The 27,948-nt window shown below is 36.5% G+C and overlaps 1 long non-coding RNA gene across 2 annotated transcripts; it reads right to left on the bottom strand.

Moving 5' to 3' along the window:
- LOC128556547 (uncharacterized) lies at window positions 1-27,948 on the bottom strand. 2 transcript variants are annotated; one of them, XR_008370777.1, is made up of 5 exons: window positions 26,815-27,948; window positions 24,918-25,103; window positions 14,756-14,822; window positions 2,356-2,532; window positions 1-73 (listed from the first exon to the last, which is right to left on the bottom strand). It is a non-coding gene; the product is annotated as an uncharacterized LOC128556547 (long non-coding RNA). The 2 variants fall into 2 exon arrangements; XR_008370776.1 differs by having other exon boundaries at window positions 14,756-14,855; window positions 26,815-27,946.

Raw genomic sequence — 27,948 nt, 5'->3', positions numbered from 1 at the left:
TTGTCCAGTAGCTCAAACTTGACCCGACTTTCTGGCTTTGCTAAGTTATCTCTAACCACTTCCTCGAATGAGTCTGTAAATACAAATGACAGGCTATAAGATATGCTATATGATATGATTATAACTATACCGATTTCTCTTTAATGTTTGAAAATGAACATGACGCAAATATTCAAGCATAACCTCAGAGACAGTGTCATACATTGTCACTTTTCAAGTTCTAGAACTCCAATGAAGTATTCTGCAATATAATTATAACTTGTTGGTGCTTAATTTTCACAGATTTAGTGCTTGCATCCATATACAGAACTAGATTTCGATGTAGAAATAAACTGCCACTTATCCCAAACCCTTTGAAATCCAAGCACTCGTGGTCTCATGAAATAGCTCTTTCACCATTTCTGCTTAAACCACAACATTTTATGAACAAAATTAAACTAGAAGGTGTTTTTGTCACAAAAACATATGTCTCCCCCTATGTATACTTTTAGCTCTGGCAGCCATTTTGTGCAGATAAGCGGAACGTGCTGGCGATATGCACAACTAGGCCCGGTACTGATCACTCCTGTGAAGTTTCGTCCAAATCCGGCCAGCAGTTTGACCTGTGAAAGCCAGACATGATTTTTCTATTTTTAGCTCTGTTGGCCATTTTGTGCAGCGAAGCAGAACTTGCCAGTGGAACGCACAACAAGGCTTTGTACTGATCACTTCTGTGAAGTTTCGTCAAAATGCAGCCATCAGTTTGACCTGTGAAAGCCAGACAAGCTTCATGTGGACGGACAGACAGACTGAGAGACAGCGAAGGCAAAAACAAGAGGGCCATAATGGCCCTATATCACTCACCTAAGTTTAATTGCTTGCTTGAACAATTATCTTTGCTAAAGCTTCAGAAACAAAAACAAGAGGGCCATGAAGGCCCTGTATTGCTCACCTGACCTACTGACCTAAAGATCATCAAGATTAGCATTCTGACCAAGTTTCATAAATAAATGGTCATAAATGTCATCTTTAAAGTGTTAACTAGCTTTTCCTTTGATCTGACCTAGTGACCTAGTTTTTGACCCCACCTGACCCAGATTTGAACCTGACCTATAGATCATCAAGATCAACATTCTGACCAAGTTTCATTAAGATATGGTCATGAATGTGGCCTCTACAGTGTTAACTAGCTTTTCCTTTGATTTGACCTGGTGACCTAGTTTTTGATCCTACATGACCCAGATTCGAATTTGACCTAAAGATCATCAAGATTAACATTCTGACCAAGTTTCATGAAGATATAGTCATAAATGTGACTTCTACAGTGTTAACAAGCTTTTCCTTTGATTTGACCTAGTGACCTAGTTTTTGACCCCACCTGACCCAGATTTGAACTTGACCTATACATCATCAAGATCAACATTCTGACCGAGTTTCATTAAGATATGGTCATAAATGTGGCCTCTACAGTGTTAACTAGCTTTTCCTTTGATTTGACCTGGTGACCTAGTTTTTGATCCAACATGACCCAGATTCGAGTTTGACCTAAAGATCATCAAGATTAACATTCTGACCAAGATTCATGAAGATATAGTCATAAATGTGGCTTCTAGAGTGTTAACAAGCTTTTCCTTTGATTTGACATTTGACCTCTAGACTGGATGTTCATTAGGGAAGTTCACGCAAGTTTTTTCTGTAACGTGTACGAAGGCATAAAATATGTGGAGTATCTCTGCAATATGAAATATGGAAACATTTGAAGTGACTGGTACACAATGTAAGATAAATTACCACTTGTTCAATATGCTGGGTACCAATTCACCGAACTGCGCGTTTTAGGTGAGGATGTAGGATTGAAATGGGTTAGTGCGCTTTCTTGTTCATGACCATGGTTCTTATAGAATACCTAGGGGTAGGGTATAACATGTATAGAGGCATTTTCTTTCTGTTATGGTGCCAGTGGACAGACTGCCGAAACAATGACTTATTTGCTTCACTTTTTCGGGGAGTGCTGAAATCACAACATTAATTTTGTGCAAACAAGAAAATGACAAACAGAAGAGTTATTTCAAATCTAAAATGTGGATCAATCATGATATAATTGATATACCTATAAAGAGTCTTTCACATATATATGACATGTACTAACTAGTGCTGTATATGAAGGCGATTAATACCATTAATTAATGCTGTGCATTTTGTTTTGATGTGGTAAACAATTGACATCAGTTTTATGAAAATCCTTCCCATAATGCATAATAGTGGAAAAATGCTAGACCTTCTTACAGTCAAATTTGACTACAATGAAGTCCTTATATATCAAATCAGTGAGTGTAATAAAAAGTTGTTCCCATGAAAGGACCTTCAAATACTTACTTAATATGATTATATATCCAGTCCACTGCAATCGAGTCCCTCTCAAACAACTTAGGTACCAATGCAATCATCTTGGCATTTCAGTCTTTGGCCTCCTTTCTTTGTCTTCTATCAGTATGAACCTCTCCTGTGTGGCACGATGCATGTCCTGAGATACAATAACATCACTCACACAATCTGCAACATATAAACTATGATGTTAGTTTCAACTCTTCTTGAATTTCTATTGTAATCAAATACAAGAGGGCCAAGATGGCCCTAGGTCGCTCACCTGAGAAATACATCATAACAGTGTAAACATGTTTCCCAGATGACCCATATTTGAACTTGGCCTAGATTTCATCAAGGCAATCATTCTGAATAAATTTATGAAGATCAATTGAAAATATTGTCTATCACATACACAAGGTTTTTCTTTCATTTGACCTAGTGACCTAGTTTTTGACCCCAGATGGCCAATTTTTGAACTTGGCCTAGATTTCATCAAGGTTATCATTCTGACAAAATTTCAACAGATCAGCTGAAAAATACAGCCTCTATCGCAAACACAAGCTAAATGTTGAAAGACAGACGACAGACTGACAACAGACACCGGACATCAAGCGATCACAAAAACTCGCTCAGGTGACCTAAAAACAAAACATGAAAATTAATTTTGCACAGTTCATTTGTTTGTTCTTTGGGTTTACCGCCGTTTTTCAACAGTATTTCAGTCATGTAAAGGCAGGCAGTTACCAGTGTTCCTGGATTCTGTACCAGTACAAACCTTTTTCTGCAAGTAACTGCCAACTTCCCCACACGAATCAGAGGTGGAGGATGAATGACTTCAGACACAATGTCTTTTATCAAATCGTCACAGAAAACATATGCCCTGCCAGGGATCGAACTCACGACCCCACAGTTCATGGACCGACGCTCTCCCTATTGAGCTAAGCGGGCGGGTAATTGTGCACAGGGTAACTATTCTCACGAATTCTGTTCTTATGTCAATTCACAAATTATAAATAACCCCTGACCCTGCTAAATTTTTATAATGAACTTGAACATCTTTCAATTTGGACAGTACCATTAACTGTCACAAGGGGTGCTTACCAAAAAATACTGATTGAATGGCGAACAGTGCAGATCATGATCAGACTGCATAGATGTGCAGGCTGATCATGATCTGCACTTGTCCAAAAGGCAGAATCAGTGGTTTCTATCATGATAAGGGTTAAAATGGAACACAAATTTCCCATATTTCATTTACTGAATTTTGAAATCTGCAAATTCACATTTCACATCCATAGGAATAGCATTTATGGTCGTTCTGTTCTTTGTACCTTATGTGAGAAGCTATAATGCATGCATCATTGACTGTATAAAGAGATGCACATTATAACTCAGCAAATATCCCTTCATTTGTTTCCTTGGTGTAAATACCAAAAAAAAAAAAATTCCAGTTGAAGACTGATACTGATCTCAAATCCAATATGCAATAATCCATTAAATAAAATACTTAACACTAAAATTGTGTTAATTGGACACGTATGCTACAACATGCTGTGCCCCAACCATCTTCACATGAAGGATGTTCCACTGAAAGTTTGAAGCAAATTGTATTCAGATTAAGGTCGTGCAGCTGAGCAACTTTGAATCTATTCCTTCAGAAAGTGTTTGAGGAACTGAACACAATAAATTTCCACACTATGGCCTATTTTGTGAAATTAAGAAAGAACCATAGTTCCAAAAAAATAGCTACAGAAACAAAATTAATCTATTATTTATGGTCATCTTCACATGAAGGTCCATCTGTGAAACTTTCAAACATATCCTTTCAATAGTGTTTGAGGAGTTGGACACACAATATTTTTCACCGTATTCTATATAGCAAGAATATCAACTGGCCATAACTGCAGTAAAACTATTCACAGAAAATTCTTAATATCACCCTTGTTAATCGGTGAAAGTTTTAAGCAAATCAGGGTAACAGTGTGGGAGGAGTTGGACAGCGCACTCCACTATTCGGGGATTTGACAGTAAAATGAATATATGTCTCAATAAGAGACTTCTACTTTAAAAGGAAGATACATCAAGGTGCATAATTCTCTCAAGAACACAAATTAGAGTTATTGTGATTGTTACCACACATGCAGATGATGATGGTAAAGATATATTTTGAGTTTCAAGTCATTAGCTTATATAGTACCAAAGTTATGTCCAGAAAACAAAGTTTATTAAAACATTTAAGTATGAAAGGGGCATAACTTGGTCAAAAATACAAATAAGCGTTATGGAGATTGTTACCACACATGCAGATGATGATGATAAAGATACATTTTAAGTTTCAAGTCTTCATCTTATATTGCATTAAAGTTAGATCTAGAAAGCGAAGATTGCAAAAAAACTTTATGTATAAAAGGGGCATAATTCTGTCAAAAATACAATTAGAGTTATGAGGTTTGTAACCACACATGCAGATGATGACTATAAAGAATCAAAGGCCTGAAGGGTCTGAGAGTCGGCTAATGATTGATGTACTGGTAGTATAGTCTACCAGTTTCAGTTTGGTTTTAGTTTTTTTCCCCAACTGAACAGAGATTTTGTTACAACAGATGAAATGGACATTCAATCGATGCCTAGTAAAACTTTGATTGACATTATACAAGTATTTAAACCCAATATATTTCTCTAAAATTGAAGAGTGGTTCGCAAAAATAAAAATGTTGAAAGTACAAACTACAATTTGACAGGTGACACTAAGATACTGCCCATGACTATAAATATTTTTCCAGTAAACATTTGCCTCCGGCATTACCAAAAACAGGCAATTATCGGCTGGTATATATTCGCACATGATAAAATTTGAATATGAAAATTTATATATTGAAATTTTATAGCGCGGATTGCCACATACAATTTGTAACGGATGGACGAAAGAACTGTTCAGATATTTTACAGATAAGGGGCCTGGCAATAACCGTGTCGCACACAAGGTATTGTTCAATCATATCATAAGGGATGTGAATTTAAAGTATACTTACTTTTGCGTTTAAAGATATGTAAATGTTGCTGAGTGTCAATATATAGTGTCATGAATGTTTACACTGACAGGAAAATTGCGCATTCGAAACTAAGAGAAGTTACTCGGACTAGCTACCAATTTCGGAAAAGATAACCAATATTAATAAATGCAGTTCTTTTTTTAGTTAAAACCATCATTTATTCTATTTCAGACCTGTTAACCCCTTCAAAACCATGTCAGTAGTCCCCAAGTCTATGTACTTTCAATTATCCGTTTTGATTCATGTAGACAGACAGGACCAGACTGGGCTGAAAAAATGTTTGAGCCATTTTTACGTGGTCGGTAGCAGGGTGGGTTTGGGGAGGGGTGTTCCTTCCCGCTTTGAACTGCAGTCAGATTTTGAAATGGGCATTGTTTTTGTTTTGTTTTTTTTTTTTTTTTTTTTTTTTTTTTTTTTTTTTTTTTTTTTTTGGGTTTAACGCCGTTTTTCAACAGTATTTCAGTTATGTAACGGCGGGCAGTTAACCTAACCAGTATTCCTGGATTCTGTACCAGTACAAACCTGTTCTCCGCAAGTAACTGCCAACTTCCCCACATGAATCAGCGGTGGAGGACTAATGATTTCAGACACAATGTCGTTTATCAAATAGTCACGGAGAACATACGCCCCGCCCGAGGATCGAACTCGCGACCCCGAGATCCGTAGACCAACGCTCTTACCTACTGAGCTAAGCGGGCGGGCTGAAATGGGCATTGTGGCAGGTGGTAAAAGGGCAAATGTATCAAACTGTAAAGTGGCAATATAGGGGGAGGTTGTGGGAGGATACCCCCTCCTGCAATTAGGGTTTGGGGTATCACCACAAGGAAATTTTGAAAATGTAGACCCTTGATAGCCTTTGGTGCGATTTCTAACTGAAAATTTTATGTTTCAATTTCTAAATATTACCTCTAGATTCTTTTTAGTATTACAATATTCAAAGTATGAATGACTGTCACTTCATATTTTTACTTTCAGGTCATGCCTCAGCACTAGAATATAAGTCTGATATTGATTCTATGTATGTATTATAAAAATAAATTCTAGAATCATTTCTGTTACAATAATATCTATCATGTCTGTTACTTTAATTTTTATATTTCATAACACAGCTCGATATTTACCCAAAATATTATATCCGGATATGATTACACTTTCTTTTATACCGCTAAAATCTCCTGTTTCAACAATATGTTTTACAAATTGTGATGATATGAAGACAGTTTAGCAGCAATTGGCAGTATCTGACATTGAAGTTTACGGTGAAATTATTTAAATCATTTCATAAAAAAAATTGTTTCGTTTCGTCAAAGCACTCTAACATAGACGATCTACTTTCGATTTCAAAAACTACAAGAAAATACAATTTAATGTTTCGCCGATTTGTTTATTTCTCGAAAAATAAGAAATAAAATCATTTTTAAAATCAGTAGTAATTAAACAAATCAGTAAGAGCTCTTTCTCGGGATAATTTATCCGCTTACTGACTGCAAAAATCAAGCCATGTGTCATCATGAAAAGCAGAATGGGTGACGATTTCATTTTTTTGCGAACCTGAATCGTAAGCAAATTATCCAAAACCAGTCAAAATTCCAGAAAGGTTTCGATCTAGATTCTTTCTAGTATTACAATATCCAAAGTATGACTGTCACTTCATCTTTTTACTTTCAGATCATGCCTCAGGACTAGAATACCAGTCTGACATAGATTATATGTAGGTGTAATAAAAATAAATTCTAGAATCATTTCTGTTACAATAATATCTATCATGTATGTTACATGAATGTTAAAATTTCATACAGCTCGATATTTATCCAAAATATTATATCCGGATGCGATTACACTTTTATTCCATTTTCAACAATATGTTTTACAAATTGTGATGATACGAAGACATTTAGCGGCAATTGACAGTATCTGACATTGAAGTTTACGGTTAAATTACTCTTATTTAAATCTTTCATAAAAAAGTTGTTTCGATTCGTGAAAGCAGCCAAACATAGACGATCTACTTTCGATTTCAAGAACTACAAGAAAATACAATTTAATGTTTCGCCGATTTGTTTATTTCTCGAAAAATAAGAATTAAAATCATTTTTAATATCTGTAGTAACTAAACAAACCAGTAAGAGCTTCTTCTTCCGATAATTTATCCATTTACTGACTGCAAAATTCATGTGTGTGTGTGTGTGTAGAAACCCATGCAATGTTTATAGAAATCATACGATGCGTGTATACGTTCAATGTGGGAGAATTAAGGCTGATCGGGATCGGCTATGTTACCTAACGCATCCAGACGATTCAGATTTTGTTTTTAAAAAAGCATTGTGTGCATTTCTGTAATTTTATATACGTTTTTATACGCTTAGAAATTATTAGACATGCGTATTTGCATTATTTCTATACGTAATTTACGCTAATACGCATCTTATCTGGAGCCCTGTGGAACTATTTTTTGTCTTTCGCTGGATGTTACGCAAGCTTTGTAAGCCTGCGCAATTCATAAAATGCACATTTATGCTTAATGAGTTACATTCGAGTATTGCACAACTACAAGTCATAAATATGACAGATTACATCGTATATTGGTCATAGCAAAGGGAACTGTTTGAAGTTTGAGAAATCTAATGGAACTACATCCCTTCACTGTGTTATTTGGTCCATTTAGACTTAGAGAATCGCTGGATAGCAAGGACTCGTCAAAACGATTTCATCGTTTAGCCGACTCAAATATTTTAAATTTCAAGTCATTATCTTTTAAATCACCAAAGATATGTCTATAAACAAAGCTTTCGAAAAAATTTAACATGAAAATAATTCCAGGTATAACAACTTTGTGACCTTGACCTTGGGTATAATGGGCTCAGCCCCTGAACATACTTTGTTTATATGCTGGACAATGTTTATGTGAACTTACAGTAAGATATAAGCAATAGTAACAAAGATATGACAGACAAGAGGGCCATATAGGCCCTGTATCGCTCAATTGACCTACTGACCTAAAGATCATCAAGATTAACATTCTGACCAAGTTTCATTAAGATATGGTCATAAATGTGGCCTCTAAAGTGTTAACAAGCTTTTCCTTTGATTTGACCCGGTGACCTAGTTTTTGACCCCGCATGACCCAGATTCCAACTTAACCTAAAGATCATCACGATTAACATTCTGACCAAGTTTCATGAAGATACAGTCATAAATGTGGCCTCTAGAGTGTTAACAAGCTTTTCCTTTGATTTGACCTAGTGACCTACTTTTTTACCCTAACTGGCCCAGATTTGAATTATGACCCAGATTCGAACTTGACCTATAGATCACCAAAATTAACATTTTGACCAAGTTTCATTAAGATATGGTCATAAATGTGGCCTCTACAGTGTTAACTAGCTTTTCCTTTGATTTGACCTAGTGACCTAGTTTTTGATCCTATATGATCCAGATTTAAATTTGATCTTGAAATCATCAAGAACAACATTCTGACCAGGTTTCATGAAGATACAGTCATAAATGTGGCCTCTACAGTGTTAACAAGCTTTTCCTTTGATTTGACCTGGTGACCTAGTTTTTAACCCCAGATGACCCAATATCAAATCTGTCCAAGATTTTATTGAGGGCAACATTCTGACCATATTTCATGAAAATTGAACAAAAATTGTGACCTCTAGAGTGTTAACAAGCTTTTCCTTTGATTTGACCTGGTGACCTAGTTTTTGACCCCAGATGACCCAATATCAAACTCGTCCAAGATTTTTATTAAGGGTAACATTCTGACCAAGTTTCATTAAGATTGGGCCAAAATTTTGACCTCTAAAGTGTTAACAGTCAAATTGTTGACGGCGACGCTGACGACAGAAACAGGGCGATCACAAAAGTTCAACTTGTGCACTTTGTGCTCAGATGAGCTAAAAAACAAAGGTTGCAGAAAAACTTTAACCTTAATAATAACCTAAGTATTACACCTTGGTGACCTTGACCTTGGGTATAATGGGCTCAGCCCCTACACATACTTTGTTTGTATACTGGACAATGTTTATGTGAAGTTACAGTTATAAGCAATAGTAACAGAGATATGACAGACAAGAGGGCCATGAAGGCCCTGTATCGCTCACCTGACCTATTGATCTAAAGATCATCAGGATTAACATTCTGACCAAGTTTCATTAAGTTGTGTGTGTGTGTTCGGGTTTAACGTCTTTTTCAACAATTTTTCAGTCATATAAACGACGGTGCCTACTTGTAGCAGTGAGCACAATGCCCAACTTTATAGTGCTGCCTCACTGGAATATCACGCCGTAGACACATGGCATGATACCCCACCCAGTCACATTATACTGACACCGGGCTGACCAGTCCCAGCACTATCCTCTTAATGCTGAGCGCCAAGCGAGGAAGCTGCTAGTACCATTTTTTACGTCTTTGGTATGACGCGGCCAGGGATCGAACCCACGACCTCCCGCACTCAAAGCGGACACTCTACCACTAGGCTACCGAGGCGGTCTAGTTTCATTAAGATATGGTCATAAATATGGCCTCTAAAGTGTTAATTAGCTATTCCTTTCACTTGACCCCGTGACCTAGTTTTTGACCCGACATGACCCAGATTCGAACTTGACCTAAAGATCATCAAGTTTAAACATTCTGACTAAGTTTCATGAAGATATAGTCATAAATGTGGCCTCTAAACAAGCTTTTCCTTTGATTTGACCTAGTGACCTAGTTTTTGATCCCACCTGACCCAGATTTAAACTTGACCTAAAGATCATCAAATTTAACAATCTGACCAAGTTTCATCAAGATATGGTCATAAATGTGGCCTCTTAAAGTGTTAACTAGCTTTTCCTTTGATTTGACCCGGTGACCTAGTTTTTGACCCGACATGGCCCAGATTCGAAACTGTCCTAAAGATCATCAAGTTTAACATTCTGACTAAGATTCATAAAGATACAGTCATAAATATGGCCTCTAGAGTGTTAACAAGCTTTTCCTTTGATTTGACCTGGTGACCTAGTTTTTGACCCCACCTACCCTAGACTTAAACTTGGGCTATATATCATCAACATTAAGATTTTGACCAAGTTTCATCAAGATATGGTCATAAATGTGGCCTCTACAGTGTAAACTAACTTTTCCTTTGATTTGACCAGGTGACCTAGTTTTTGATCCTACATGACCCAGATTCAAACTGGACCTTAAGATCATCAATATTAACATTCTGGCCAAGTTTCATGAAGATACAGTCTTAAATAAGGCATCTACAGTGTTAACAAGCTTTTCATTTCATTGGACCTGGTGACCTAGTTTTTGACCCCAATGACCCAATATCAAACTCATCCAAGACTTTATTGAGGATAACACTCTGATCAAGTTTCATTAAGATTGGGCCAAAATTGTGACCTCTGGAGTGTTAACAAGCTTTTCCTTTGATTTGACCTGGTGACCTAGTTTTTGATCCCAGATGACCCAATATCAAACTCGTCAAAGATTTTTTTAAGGGTAACATTCTGACCAAGTTTCATTAAGATTGGGCCAAAATTGTGACCTTCTGACCAAATTTTATTAAGATTGGGCCGAAACTGTGACCTCTAGAGTGTTAACAAGCTTTTCCTTTGATTTGACCTGGTGACCTAGTTTTGACCCCAGATGACCCAATATCAAACCCGTCCAAGATTTTATTGAGGGTAACATTCTGACCAAGTTTCATTAAGATTGGGCCAAAATTGTGACCTCTAGAGTGTTAACAAGCTTTTCCTTTGATATGACCTGGTGAGCTAGTTTTTGACCCCAGATGATGCAATATCAAACTCGTCCAAGATTTTATTGAGGGTAACATATTCTGACTAAGTTTCATTATGATTGGGCCAAAAATGTGACCTCTAGAGTGTTAACAGTCAAATTGTTGACGACGGACGACTGACACAGGGTGATCACAAAAGCTCACCTTTGAGCACTTCGTGCTCAGGTGAGCTAAATCAAAGGCCTGAAGGGCCTGAGAGTCGGCTAATGATTGATGTACTGGTAGTATAGTCTACCAGTTTCAGTTTGGTTTTAGTTTTTTTCCCCAACTGAACAGAGATTTTGTTACAACAGATGAAATGGACATTCAATCGATGCCTAGTAAAACTTTGATTGACATTATACAAGTATTTAAACCCAATATATTTCTCTAAAATTGAAGAGTGGTTCGCAAAAATAAAAATGTTGAAAGTACAAACTACAATTTGACAGGTGACACTAAGATACTGCCCATGACTATAAATATTTTTCCAGTAAACATTTGCCTCCGGCATTACCAAAACAGGCAATTATCGGCTGGTATATATTCGCACATGATAAAATTTGAATATGAAAATTTATATATTGAAATTTTATAGCGCGGATTGCCACATACAACTTGTAACGAATGGACAAAAGAACTGTTCAGATATTTTACAGATAAGGGGCCTGGCAATAACCGTGTCACACGCTTGGTATTGTTCAATCATATTATAAGGGATGTGAATTTAAAGTGTACTTACTTTTGCGTTTAAAGATATGTAAATGTTGCTGAGTGTCAATATATAGTGTCATGAATGTTTACACTGACAGGAAAATTGCGCATTTGAAACTAAGAGAAGTTACTCGGACTAGCTACCAATTTCGGAAAAGATAACCAATATTAATAAATGCAGTTCTTTTTTAGTTAAAACCATCATTTATTCTATTTCAGACCTGTTAACCCCTTCAAAACCATGTCAGTAGTCCCCAAGTCTATGTACTTTCAATTATCCGTTTTGATTCATGTAGACAGACAGGCCCAGACTGGGCTGAAAAAATGTTTGAGCCATTTTTACGTGGTCGGTAGCAGGGTGGGTTTGGGGAGGTGTGTTCCTTCCCGCTTTGAACTGCAGTCAGATTTTGAAATGGGCATTGTGGCAGGTGGTAAAAGGGCAAATGTATCAAACTGTAAAGTGGCAATATGGGGTGAGGGTGTGGGAGGATACCCCCTCCTGCAATTAGGGTTTGGGGTATCACCACAAGGAAATTTTGAAAATGTAGACCCTTGATACAGCCTTTGGTGCGATTTCTAACTGAAAATTTTATGTTTCAATTTCTAAATATTACCTCTAGATTCTTTTTAGTATTACAATATTCAAAGTATGAATGACTGTCACTTCATATTTTTACTTTCAGGTCATGCCTCAGCACTAGAATATAAGTCTGATATTGATTCTATGTATGTATTATAAAAATAAATTCTAGAATCATTTCTGTTACAATAATATCTATCATGTCTGTTACTTTAATGTTTAAATTTCATAACACAGCTCGATATTTACCCAAAATATTATATCCGGATATGATTACACTTTCTTTTATACCGCCAAAATCTCCAGTTTCAACAATATGTTTTACAAATTGTGATGATATGAAGACAGTTTAGCAGCAATTGGCAGTATCTGACATTGAAGTTTACGGTGAAATTATTTAAATCATTTCATAAAAAAATTGTTTCGTTTCGTCAAAGCACTCTAACATAGACTACAAGAAAATACAATTTAATGTTTCGCCGATTTGTTTATTTCTCGAAAAATAAGAAATAAAATCATTTTTAAAATCAGTAGTAATTAAACAAATCAGTAAGAGCTCTTTCTCGGGATAATTTATCCGCTTACTGACTGCAAAAATCAAGCCATGTGTCATCATGAAAAGCAGAATGGGTGACGGTTTCATTTTTATTGCGAACATGAATCGTAAGCAAATTATCCAAACCAGTCAAAATTCCAGAAAGGTTACGATCTAGATTCTTTCTAGTTTACAATATCCAAAGTATGACTTCACTTCATCTTTTTACTTTCAGATCATGCCTCAGGACTAGAATACCAGTCTGACATAGATTATATGTAGATGCAATAAAAATAAATTCTAGAATCATTTCTGTTACAATAATATCTATCATGTATGTTACATGAATGTTAAAATTTCATAACACAGCTCGATATTTACCCAAAATATTATATCCGGATATGATTACACTTTTCTCCATTTTTAACAATATATTTTACAAATTGTGATGATACGAAGACATTTAGCAGCAACTGGCAGTATCTGACATTGAAGTTTACTGTTAAATTACCTCTTATTTAAATCTTTTCATTAAAAAGTTGTTTCGTTTTGTGAAAGCAGCCAAACATAGACGATCTACTTTCGATTTCAAAAACTACAAGAAAATACAATTTAATGTTTCGCCGATTTGTTTATTTCTCGAAAAATAAGAATTAAAATCATTTTTAATATCTGTAGTAACTAAACAAACCAGTAAGAGCTTCTTCTTCCGATAATTTATCCGTTTACTGACTGCAAAATTCATGTGTGTGTGTAGAAACCCACGCAAAGTTTATAGAAATCATACGATGCGTGTATACGTTCAATGTGGGAGAATTAAGGCTGATTGGGATCGGCTATGTTACCTAACGCATCCAGACGATTCAGATTTTGTTTTTAAAAAAGCATTGTGTGCATTTCTGTAACTTTATATACGTTTTTATACGCTTAGAAATTATTAGACATGCGTATTTGCATTATTTCTATACGTAATTTACGCTAATACGCATCTTATCTGGAGCCCTGTGGAACTATTTTTTGTCTTTTCGCTGGATGTTATGCAAGCTTTGTAAGCCTGCGCAATTCATAAAATGCACATTTATGCTTAATGAGTTACATTCGAGTATTGCACAATTACAAGTCATAAATATGACAGATTACATCGTATATTGGTCATAGCAAAGGGAATTCACACAACTAAACTTCATTCATGCAGTGAACTGTTTGAAGTTTGAGAAATCTAATGGAACTACATCCCTTCACTGTGTTATTTGGTCCATTTAGACTTAGAGAATCGCTGGATAGCAAGGACTCGTCAAAACGATTTCATCGTTTAGCCGACTCAAAAACAAAGGTTGCCGAAAAACTGACACCTGGGTGAGTAGAATAGCCCCCCTATTCTCCGAATAGTGGAGCTAAAAACTAAGCAAATCATGAAGATGCATCAAAGGAAATATTACACAGCTGCACTTTACACCAGTCCTGCATTCTTGCATTCCAGTGGTACACTAGGGTTCCATTATACTTCCAATCAGACAATATAATCTTCACAGAGACAGGACAAATTGGTAGTCATTTTGTGAGGTTGTTGTTCAATATTTTCATTTTTTGAGCTGTAATTTGTTTAACACTCCAGAGGTCATAAGAATGATTTGATCAGCTCTAACTGCCCCTGGTTGGAACAGCTCATGGGCATGTCCACCAAAAGAATGTAATTAATGTGAATTAATAACTAAATGTATTCAGTGATTTAATGTTCCTAACTAGACATGCATTACCTTTCAGATTCCATATCTGTAATTCTGTAGTAATTGTGTCTCGTTTTTAACCTGGCTGCCTTCACATCTGGTGTCAAGAGAAAAAAAACAAAGATGACTCCTACAAGTACAAAGAAAATATTAGGCTATATAATTAGCATAACATTTTGAATTTATATTGTAATTCACAGTGCAATAAAGGCGATACATTATTATAATAACTTTAGCCAAATTTCACATGTATTTCTCATATGCAAGCACATGTATGTGTGCAAACCCAAATATATTCAGTCACCACCAGTTACCAATATGGCCACTCCTACATATGAATGTTGGTCATGTTATGTTTTAACACTAAAACAAACTTTAGCAGAAGTCAACTTATCAAAGGACAGTAAGCTTGCTCAAACATATTCTCTGTATTGCAGCTACTTATTTAACGCAGAATAAACAACTCAAAACCTTGGAAAGCAAGCAGGAACGAGTAAATATTCAAAAGATTCTATTAATGACACACTGGTACGATTACACAAATCTGTATAACACACTTCTCAGAAAATATTATGGCTGGTATATTTTAATATGAAACAAATACAAACCCCAGTGACTATCTAAAAACATGAGTGCCAGACTGTCACAAAATATGCCCGCCATCAAACTTCAATCCAAGAGTGCCTGGGGTGATTTGGATGGTTATCGTTCTTGGCCAAGATATTATGCCCACATACATAATGAGTGTCAGCAAGTTTGGTGAAGACTGGATGAAAACTGTTTGTCTTAATGTGCGGACAAGGCTAAATTCACAGTTTTTTCCAGTAATTCAAGGGCCATAATCCAAGAATATCTTGGGAAATTTGGCTGGTTATCAAACTTGGCCGAGATATTACACCAACAAACATTGTCAGCAAGTTTGGTGAAGATTGGATGAAAACTGTTTGACACAGAGAGGGGACAAGACTAAATTCGCTGTTTTTCAAGTAATTCAAGGGCCATAATCCAAGAGTGCCTGGGACGATTTGGCTGGTTATCAAACTTGGCCGAGATATTATGCCCACAAACATTGTCAGCAAATTTGGTGAAGATCGGATAAAAACTGTTTGACTTAAGAGTGCGGACATGCTTTGGACGCCAACCACCCGCCCACTGCCGCCGCCCCCAGTGTTCAATAATACTCCCAGCTCTTTCAGAGACGGGTGTATAATAATAAGACTTCCTGGTCTCAGTGTCTGTCTATGGGGGCCATTGTATCCTAGCCCATCTTGAATTTGCCAACAATACAAATCTGACATAATTCACTGTGTAACAGCCCAATACCTCAGGTCGTAACTATACCACCACTCCCATAAAACTGAGTGCCCATGAATGATATACAGAGCACTGATGGAAACATCAAACAAAGTATTTCAGACATAGGGCACTGGCCAGCTTACCTGTTTGAGACACAGACAAGCTCATATATTTATGATATACAACATCTTATGTCATGAACACATTTCGAAGGGGAAACTTCTATGCCATTGACAAATTGCATCAAAATTTTCATCTAGAAAATTGAACAGCTCATCACTTTTAGACAAAATCTGGCTAAAATGCATGTCAGACCTAAACAAACATTTTAATCGACAGTGATGATCTAGTGACGACAACAGTTTGAACACAGACCACCAGACATGAACAATGAAAGACTTGCCAGTGTAGCAAATTCTGCAAAATGCTTTCAGTAAGTTTAAAACAAGAGGGTCATGATGACCCTTGATCGCTCACCTGAGTAATATGAGCCACATGTTTCAAATGGCAAACTGATGCTAAAATACTAGAAGATGCTTTGTAAAAAAGCGCATGTCTCTCCCAATGCATAGTCATACAGGCAAGAAGTCAATAGTGGACATGAGCGAAAGTGAAAGAGGCACTGATGGCTGGCTGCAAAAGGGATCATCTACTTGGCACGTTCAGTCATCCCACTAAGTTTAAACATTCTAGGCCTAGTGGTTCTCAAGTTACTGTTCAGGCTCCTGTGACCTTGACCTTTGACCAAGTGACCCCAAAATCAATAGAGGTCATCTACTCTGCATGTCCAATCATCCTATTAACTTTCAACATTCTGGGTCGGTCAAGTGGTTCTCAAGTTATTGATTGAAAAGAATTTTCTATGTTCAGCCCCATGTGACCTTGACCTTTGATGGTGTGACCCAACCAAAACAATAGGGGCCATGCATCTATGAAGTGTGAAGATTCTAGGTCAAATGGTTCTCAAGTTATTGACCAGAAATGGATTTCTGTCTGCTGTAACCTTGACCTTAAATAGACCGACTCCAAAATCAATACAGGTCATCTACTCTGCATGTCCGATCATCCTATGAAGTTTCAACATTCTGGGTCAAGTGGTTCTCAGGTTACTGTCCGGAAATGATTTTACTTGACCAGGCCCCTGTGACCTTGACCTTTAATAGAGTGAACAAAAAATCAACAGAGGTCATCTACTCTGCATGTTCAATCATCCTATTAAGAATTTGGACTTAGTACCTTACAATTTAGAAGTTTGACCTTAAATTTGACCTATCACTTTCTTACAATTATTAATGACAAGATATTAATAATAAGCAGTAGTTTGTTAAGTTTGTAGTTTTAACTAAAATGTTTGAAAGTAAATGAATGAAGAAAAAAAAAACAACATAATTTACTATACTTTAATATCTCTGTAAAAGTTTACGAAAATGTCGGTCATCTTGGATGCCATCTTAGATTTTCCTATTCTACAGAATGTACGAGATAACTTTTACAGTACGAGGGTTGTTCAAAAATAACTTAAGACTTTTTCTCTAGCTTATATATACTGTAATGAAACAAAACAAGAAATACACCATCGTGATTCGCAACCTTTCTGCTCACTGCACTGCAAATTTACCAGGATTCTGATCATACAGCCAGGAGTTACACCACTTAGAAAACTGTCATTTACACGAATCCGGTGCACAGTGATCATATTTTAACGACGTTAACAATGTTGTACCTTCATCGAGATGCTTTCATTAGGTTTGCATATTTCAATAATTGTAAAATCCTTGTATTAATTTTGATGAACAACATGTAGGTCATAGTGAGTTGTTTGTTTAGAATACTGAATACTGCGAAGCATTTCAGACACGGTGCTAAACCCGAATACTTGGTCTTTATCCAGGGCGTCATACATTGGCGTTAACATGGAATTAGAGATTTTCTGTTTTCTCCCTTCACCACTACTGTCTTTAAGTATGGGACATTTTCGAACTGTTGGTACCACTTGAAAATCAAGACACAGATGGAGGAACATTGTTGTGGCATCTGCTTCATTAGTCTATAAATTTTAGTTGCTTTTTGCCAAAATTTCTACATAACTAAACAACTGCCTGATTATCTATGTGAGTCAATGATGACATAACATGCATTTAAAACAGTGATACTCATTTAGTTTAAATGTTTTTTGGGTTTTTTTTGGAGGTTTTGGGGAAATTTTATTCCAGTAATACATATCTATTTACATACAAGCTCTACGGCTTTACAGAGACTACATTAACATATTAAAGACGCTTAAATGTTGTTTATGCTCACCTCCTACTTCCGAATGATGCCATATTCTCAATGCATATCACCCTGACGTGTTGCTGCTCTCTGATGCATTTTCTGGTGTACAAGAGTTCTATTATTGCAAATATTAGCGATAAAATTCAAATCATGATGGACAAAACAGCTACCGCACCAGTAACGTGTAGCTATGGTAATCGAAATGTTCCAGCGCTTCGCCTATCAGCAAAAATGTTACAAAACTGTATGACCAAATAAGAGAAAGACTGCAAATTCCAATGATATATTTCACATGGCTCTTTACATAATATATGCGTTTTCTGACATCAAAAGTCTGCGTTATTTTTGAGTCGCCATCGTACATCACTGTTCTTGATGTTGCTTAACAACAACAGTGGTAAACAGTTATTCACTTGCTATGAAAATATAGGTAATGATAGTAGTTAGAGATTGATATCCCAAAACTGGTTGACTTCTTTAAGAACTGAGAGTGACATTAATATTATAGTAAAAGAGTGCAAAGGATATTATTATTATAGGACACATTGATGGTTTAGGATTATTTTAACAAAGAGTCACTGAAAATCCCTGCCAATTGGTATCTGAGCTAACTGGTACCAAATCTGAAAACCCAATGCCCCAAGGAGAGTCTTAATAGTTCACTGGACAAACAATTTGCTGACATTTTCATGGCAAAAATCTCAAAAATACGTCAATCCCTAAGTAAATACCAAAACTTTGAACCTCAAGTAAAGGATATACAAAATTAAAACAAATTTACTGAATTGACTCAAGATGAAGTGAAAAATCTCATCAATGAATTGGATACTACGTCTTCAGAGTTAGATATTTTGCCAACGCATATTCTGAAATCACATGTAGATGAACTTCTCTCTAGTATCACTAAATTGGTGAATCTCTCATTACAACAAGGTGTTTTCCCTTTGAAATACAAACAAGTAGTTGTTAGAACTCTGCTAAAAACAAGCAGCTGCGTTTAATGCCTGATGCAACCTTGTCGATAGATTTTGCACTTAAGTCCAAAATGAGGTCAAGGTCAAGGTCAAACTGAGGTCAGGTGATGTCTGAAGATGAGGAATGGTCACAGTTTACATCTGTATTAGTATCAATTCATTCTTGTAAGGGGTATTGATGCTAGACGAAAAAGTCCCATTTGGTTAACCTCGTATGGACGGACGAACAGACAGGACAATCACTATATGCCTCCCGTAGATGCTAGGGGCATAAAAAGCAGGTCTTGAACTAGAGCTTTCCAATTATCGGCTTGTGAGTAATTTATCATTTCTATCAAAACTTATTGAGAAAGCTGTTCTTTACAGATTAAACAAATATGTAAATCAAAACAGTCTTTTGCCTAAGAACCAGTCTGAAATACCATTCCTGTGAATCTGTGCTACTTCGGTTGGTCAATGATCTTCTAAATGGTATGGAAACAAGAGCTGTCGGAGAACAGCAACACTAGACTATTCAACAGCCTTGTCAATTGAATGAATACAAAAGTCGAAAAAGGGACATAATTTAGTAACAAGAGCTGTCCGTAAGACAGCCAAGCTCGACTATTCGAAATATTGTCACAGAAGCAGGAAATTATTACCCAAAATGTTAAATATCAAAAGAGTTTTAAGTTCGAAAGGGGACATAATTTGACCAAAATACATATCAGAGTTATGGGACTTGGTGCTATTAACTAGTTTTATAACCCCGAAGAAACATATTAAGTTTCAATTCAATATCTGCATTAGTTTTGGGGATAGTAACTTGCATGTAAAACTTAACCAGAATTTTCTAAGTCCAAAAGGGGCATAATTTGCTCAAAATACATGTTAAGAGTTATGGAACTTGACCCAGTGAGGTTGGTAATTGACCTAGAAAAAGAATAAATAAGTTTCAAAGCTATATGCCTTTTGGTAATAGCTGTATGTACTTGCACGCAAAACTTTAACCAGGATTTTCTAAGTCCAAAAAGGGGCATAATTTGCCCAAAATACATGTCAGAGTTATAGGACTTGGTGCTATCAACTAGTTTTATAACCCCGAAGACACATGTGAAGTTTCATTTAATATCTGTAGTAGTTTTGGAGATAGTTTACTTGCATGTAAAACTTTAACCAGGATTTTCTAAGTCCAAATGGGGGCATAATTTGGCCAAAATACATGTCAGAGTTATGGACTTGACCCAGGGAGGTAGGTAATTGATCTAGAAAAAGAAAAAATAAGTTCAAATCTATATGCCTTTAGTAATAGCTGTATGTACTTGCACGCAAAACTTAACCAGAATTTTCTAAGTCAAAAAGGGGGCATAATTTGCCCAAAATAAAGGTCAGAGTTATGGAACTTGGTGCTATCAACTAGTTTTATAACCCCGAAGACACGTGTGAAGTTTCAATTCAATATCTGCATTAGTTTTGGAGATAGTAACTTGCATGTAAAACTTAACCAGAATTTTCTAAGTCCAAAAGGGGGCATAATTTGGCCAAAATACATGTCAGAGTTATGGGACTTGACCCAGTGAGTAGGTAATTGATTTAGAAAAAGAAAAAATAAGTTTTAAATCTATATGCCTTTTAGTAATAGCTGTATGTACTTGCACGCAAAACTTTAACCAGAATTTTCTAAGTCCAAAAGGGGGCATAATTTGGCCAAAATAAAGGTCAGAGTTATGGGACTTGGTGCTATCAACTAGTTTTATAACCCCGAAGACACATGTGAAGTTTCAATTCAATATCTACATTAGTTTTGGAGATAGTAACTTGCATGTAAAACTTTAACCAGAATTTTCTAAGTCCAAAAGGGGGCATAATTTGCTCAAAATACATGTTAGAGTTATGGAACTTGACCCAGTGAGGTTGGTAATTGACCTAGAAAAAGAATAAATAAGTTTCAAAGCTATATGCCTTTAAATGATAGCTGTATGTACTTGCATGCAAAAACTTAACCAAGGTGTGACGCCGACGCCGACGCCGACGCCAGGGTGAGTAGAATAGCTAGACTATTCTTTGAATAGTCGAGCTAAAAATGCAAAACAGGGTTATGGAACCTGCATAGTGCTTATCAGCTTATGACAGTGGACAAGTGTGTGAAGTTTCAATCCATTCCCATTAGTGGGTACCGATATACCAGCTCACATATAAGACTTTAACCAAAAACTGCTAAGTTGAAAAAGGGGCAAAATTCTGTAAAATGTAAAGCAGTTATTGAACCTTTGCACTGCGTATCATATCATGACAGTGAACAAGTGTATGAAGTTTCAATCCTTTCCCATTAGTGGATACTGAGATACCAGCTTACATACAAAAACTTAACCAAAAACTGCTAGGCCGAAGTTTCAATCCTTTCCCATTAGTGGATACTGTGATACCAGCTTACATACAAAACCTTTACCAAAAATTTCTAAGTTGAAAAAGAAGCATACCAGTAATTTTGTAAAAAAGCAAAATAGAGTTATCGAACCTGTGCAATGTAAGTCAGTTTATCACAGTGAATAGATGTCAATAGATGCACGGGCGAGTCCAATAGCTCTACTATTCTATGAATAGTCAAGCTAAAAAAGGAAGTCACAACCCTTATTGCGATTGAATCAAGTGCAGCATTTGACACTGTCGATCATGACATTCTTCTTGATGTCCTAAAAGCACAATATGGTGTGTATGATACAGCTCTTCAATGGGTAGACTCCTAGAGGCCTCGTACTTGTAAGATTAATGTATAGTGGATGCAATTTGACCCCGATGGTTGACCTTTGTATTATAATACATAATTAGTTACAACCTATTATTGAAAAGGAGTGTACATTAAACGCTTCAGCTCTTTGCATTCATAAATCTAAAATTGACGGCTACCCTAAGCACCCCGTATTTCTACAATGAAACAATCAAAATGAATAATCAGCCTAAGGTCAACCATCGCGGTCAAGTTGCGACTACTATATATTCATCAGCCACCATCTTGAACGCAGTGTGCCCCATGGCTGTTGCCTTGGTCCATGACTGTATCTCACCAATGCTGGAACCCTTTTTGATGTCATTCCAAAATCCATATCAGTTTATCAGTTTATGGTTTGGTAGCAGACCTCAATTGAACAAATGTTTTATAAATTCCATTAACATTGCTGGTGATGATGTCAAACGTGAAAGCACAATTAGATATCTTGGTGCATTTCTTGACAAAACCTTGAACTTTAAAGATCATGTAAATCGCAAATGTCTTACAGCCATGTTGAATTACCCACGAATTAAGAACATCCGAAAATACTTAACAAAAGCAGCCACTGAAATTTTAGTTTTGTTTCTAGTTATTTCTAGTTATTTCACACCTGGATTATTGCAATGTCATACTGTATGGCGTAGCTAACTGTGACGTTCGTAAGATGCAACATATTCAAAATATGTGTGCAAAACTCGACCTTAACAGGAGGAAATTTGATGGTTCTAAACAAGCATTGTATCACTACATTGGTTGCCTGTGAAAGCAAGAATTGAGTTCAAGATACTTTCTTTCATGTATAGCTGTCACACTGGCAGAGCACCTTTGTATTTAAAAGAATCGCTTACAGAGTATATTCCTAGTTGACAAGATTTGAGATCATCATAAAATTCTGAATGTCATTATGTTGTTCCATACATTAAGACTTAGTGCAAAACATTCAATGATAAAAGTTTCTGTGCTATTGGTTCAAAACTTTGGAATGAAGTGCCGTCAGAATTACACAAAAGTAAATCACTGGACACATTAAAAAAAGTCTTAAAACACTGTATTTCAGACAATTCGCGGCATTGTTCTAAATTTTCTGATACCTGTTTACCATGCGAAAACAGCAGGTGATAGTTCTTAAATTTCTGTAAAAGGTTTTACATTTCAACATTTATATTTCCAAGGTTTGTTTAATAAAGGCACTTGTTGGTAAGGCTCTATGGGTAGGGTAGTGTGTAGCATTTCATTCTTAAATAGTATATGATGACACCATTAACCGGGGTGTTTGAACATCTATATGCAGCTCGTCTGGGCGTACCAGATGCTTTAAGCACTGGTATTGGCAACAGGGGTAAAATGACCTCAAGGGGAGGGGTGCAGTCATGACTGTTTGTTACAATAAGGCTGTTATCATTATTATTGTCATTATTATTATTGTTATAATATCTATTATTATTATTATGTACAACACCATTGAATATATCACTGTATAAAAATAGGCATTTAAAAAAATTATTCAGTTTCAGTTTCTGCCAATAATATGAAAAATGAGGTTTTGCACTGATTACACCTGCAAGTTTTGGTGGAAATCCGCCCAATAATATAAGAGAATTGTCCAAAACATCATAAAATTTGATGACGGCTAAAAATCACGAACCAGAAAATACAAACTATATCAACAACTCAGCTGAGCAATGGTCACTCTTGGGAAATTTGTATAAATCCACTTGTCGGATGAGTTTCGTGGACAAAGTTTGTAACAGACAGACAGACAGCACCAAATAAATATGTGAGAGAAATAGTTTACGATGCTTTCCCTTTTTTTGTTTTTTCCCTTGCTCTGATTTATCAGTCTGCATATTTTTGAAAAACACCAAATTACCTCTGTATGCCCTAGTGAGTCACGATTCATCCTTCGACAGGTTCAGTAGTTTATATTGCCATTTTAGATCTCAAATTTTCCCTCTTCTTTTTTATGCTATTTTTAACTTTTTATTTTTACTTTTGTTTTTATGGAAGATTTGAATCAAACCATTACAAAGCATGAAACACCAGGTGAAAAAGTTTCACAATCTAATATATGGCATAGTTATTCAAACTATTAAGCAATTACAGCTGGTGACCTGATGGCCTTAGGTCCAAGCATTTTTCAATTATTGACTGGAAACCATTCTGAGCATAAGGTCACAGGTCTTTTAATTTCTGGCATTTTTTCAGAGATTCTGGAGGCCCCTAAAAGTGGCCGAGGTAAACCGTTTGAACAAAATTGATAAAGTCCATGCAAGAATGCTACTGACCAAGCTTGGTGTAATTTTGACTAGAAGTTTCAGAGGTTAAGATGTTTAAGTAAAACTGCTGACACAGCAGGCAGGACAATGGACGACATATGCTAGAGTATCCACCTTTACTGACAGCTCACCCTGAACAAAGTTCATGGGAGCTAAAAAAAACAACATTCTGACCATTTTCCAGGAAGATATTTTAAAAGAAGAAAATTTGGCCTTTTTTATTTTTTACTATTTCAGCCTGTGACCTTGACCTTGTTTTTTTACTTCAAATATCGAAGTGTCAAACTTGATCTACTTTTCTGACAGTTACAAGAACATCAGGTTAAAAATGTGGCCTCTGGAACCCTTCTAAGATTTCCCTTCTGTGACCTACATTTTGACTCCTGACAGCCAAATATCAAACCATTCTAAGGTCAAACATTGTGACCATGTTTTAGTAAGATTTGACAATAAATTATATATGATTTTGATGGTCTATAAATCAAAATGCTGACAAAGCACTATCGACTACAAACCAATTTTTTAACGTTTTTGGAAGAAGGGGATGGGTAAGAGGTAGGATGCATGTTCAGAGTTCTTTAGTCTACATTCTTTAAGCACAAGCTTTCAAAGGAAGGACCAACCTTGATTTGCAATATGGTTTTTTAAGTCACTTTCAACCATACTGTCACCCCTTTCATGTTGCTGTTTGTTGTCATGGTGACTTGGAGATGAAGAGGAATCTGACATCTCCGCTTCCTTCTAAGCATCAAGTCCATTTCCCTCCATACTGACAGTGGTATCCTTTCTTATAGATCTCATCAACAAATCTGTACAGTGAACGATCATTTTAAAGCATTCAACATTTTCATAGAAAATAAAAATAATCAACATCAAAGTTGAACTGAAATTCTATGGAAAAGGGGACAAAATTCATGAAATAATTGTTCCAGAGTTCTGGACATTATGATGAGGAAAGTCATGTGGAAGAACATTATTATATTATACCAGATTTATATAGCGCCCTTTTCATGATCAACACGTTCAAAGCCGCTTTACATATAGCAAACGCAGCCACACAGGGCGCAAAATTCATCCTCTACTAGTACAGACACACAGCGATCTGACCAGAGTGCTAGAGTGAGATAAAGCCCCCAGAACAAACAGAGAGAAATCCATTTTAGATACATGCCTGTCCGGCTAACTTAGCCTAGCTCTTTGCGAATAGACAGTCTGGTTCTTTAACGTGCCCAGTGTATAGCACCGATACACACTAAGCCGTCTTTCCTGGGAAGAACCAGTGCAGGCCTCTTAGTTAGGTGGGAGGCACTCTAGAGCTTCTCAGAAATTTCCAATCCCTGGACCAGGATTCGAACCCCAGACCTTTGGATTGACATTTTTAAGTTTGAATCAAATCCACTGTAATGACTGATTGTATCTGACACCATAATAGCTTTGAGTGTATCTTACACTGTGATGGTTGTGAGTGTAATGACTGCAACTGTATCTGACACCAGAACAGCTGTAATTGCATGTGATACCATAATGGCTGTGAGTGTATCTGACACCGTGATGGCTGTGTGTGACTATATCTGACATTATAATTGCTCCGAGTGTATCTGACACCATAATGGCCGTGAGTGTATCTGACACCATAATGGCTGTGTGTGACTGACATCATGATTGCTATTGAGTGTATCTGACACCATAATGGCTGCGAGTGTATCTGACACCATAATGGCTGTGTGTGACTATATCTGACATTATGATTGCTGTTGAGTGTATCTGACACCATAATGACTGTGAGTGTATCTGACACCATAATGGCCGTGAGTGTATCTGACACCATAATGGCTGTGTGTGACTGACATTATGATTGCTATTGAGTGTATCAGACAGCATAATAGCTGAGTGTATCAGACACCATAATGGCTGTGAGTGTATCTGACACCATAATGGTTGTGAGTATATGTGATACCATAATGACTGTGAGTGTATGCGACACCTGATTGCTGTATGTGACTATTTCTGACATTATAATTGCTGTTGAGTGTATCTGACACCATAATGGCTGTGAGTGTATGTGATACCTTAATGGCTGTGAGTGTATGTGACACCTGATGGCTGTATGTGACTGACATTATAATTGCTGTTGAGTGTATCTGACACCAAAGCAGCTGTAAAAGTATCTGATACCATATTGGCTGTGAGTGTATCTGATAACAAACAATTGTATTTATTTATTTTGTTGGGTTTAACGTTGCACTGACACAGTTATAGGTCATATGACAACTTTCCAGCTTTGATGGTGGAGGAAGACCCCAGGTGCCCCTCCATGCATTATTCATCACAAGTAGGAACCTGAGTAGAACCACCGACCTTCCGTATGCCAGCTGGATGGCTTCCTCACACGAAGAATTCAACACCTGGAGTGAGACTCGAACCCTTATCGATGAGGAGCAAGTGATTTGAAGTCAGCAACCTTAACCAATCAGCTACAGAGGCCCCCACAAACAATTGTAACTGTAAGCAACAACTTACTTAGGTCAGTGGTTTCCAGGTCAATAGTGGTAAATACTGCTACCCCAAACACTTCTGTTGATCTGAAGCTGCCACCAGTAAATACATCCAGCAATGTCTTTATATCAATGTCCTTTACATAGCCACTTCCTGTGAAGGAGACTGAAGATAATAAATTATGGCAATAAACAAAAAAATAATTTTAATAAATACAAGAGGTGTTTGTAAAAATGCTCCCATGATGGCCTGTCACAGGTGTGTTATTTTGACAACCATTAGCCATCTACACTTATTAACTTGGAATTATTTTCACCCTTAAAGTGAAAATTTCTTGATCTTTGACCTAAATGGCAACTACTGACCACAGGCAATCATTCTTTGATGTTTCACTCTATAAGACAAAGCTCTCAGAAAAACTGTTTTCAGTCTCAAATCCACCCTGATCTCAAGGAGTCATCTACTGAATACAGGCAAATATCCTTAAATATTTGACCTCTACAGTCCTAAGTCTTATCCATTTACTGATTCAGTTTAAAGATCAATGTAACCTTGACCTTTGACCTACATAGCACCCAAAATATTAGAGATCATCTTCAGGATGCAGACAATTACCCTATATAGTTTGATCACAGTAGGTCCAAGCCTTCCCTACTTATAAATGAAAAGGAAAACATTTTAAGTAAGAAATTCACTGCTGACCTCAAGAAAAACAGGGATCATTTATTATTCAAGGTTAAGTTCACTAGCTGGCGAGTACTCAACATTGGGTGTAAAATGAGTTTTTGAACTATCCTACAAGGTTTCAAAGCAATACATGTTAACGGTTTTGAGAAATTGTCTAACAACACAGTCATCGACTCTAAAGCACTCACCCGTGTAAAAGGTTCAAGTGTGCCCACAACTAAACACTATTGGTGAATGACTTTCATAATGATGCTAAAAATCAAGTTTGATGAAGATCAATCAAGTGGATCATCAGAAGGAGTCATTTAAAGGCTTTTGTAATTTTTAGCTCTGGTAGTCCCTAAAAGGGGCCAATCATCCCCATTTGAACAAAGTGGATCATTTAAAGGTATATGTAACTTAAGCTCTAGTGGCCCTAAAAGGGACTCTATATGTATAGAATTGGTAGAGGACTTTATAACAACGCTACGG

This window comes from Mercenaria mercenaria, chromosome 4 (genome assembly GCF_021730395.1).
Source record: "Mercenaria mercenaria strain notata chromosome 4, MADL_Memer_1, whole genome shotgun sequence".
NCBI classification, from domain to species: domain Eukaryota; kingdom Metazoa; phylum Mollusca; class Bivalvia; order Venerida; family Veneridae; genus Mercenaria; species Mercenaria mercenaria.
This window is presented reverse-complemented; position numbering and strand designations above follow the sequence as displayed.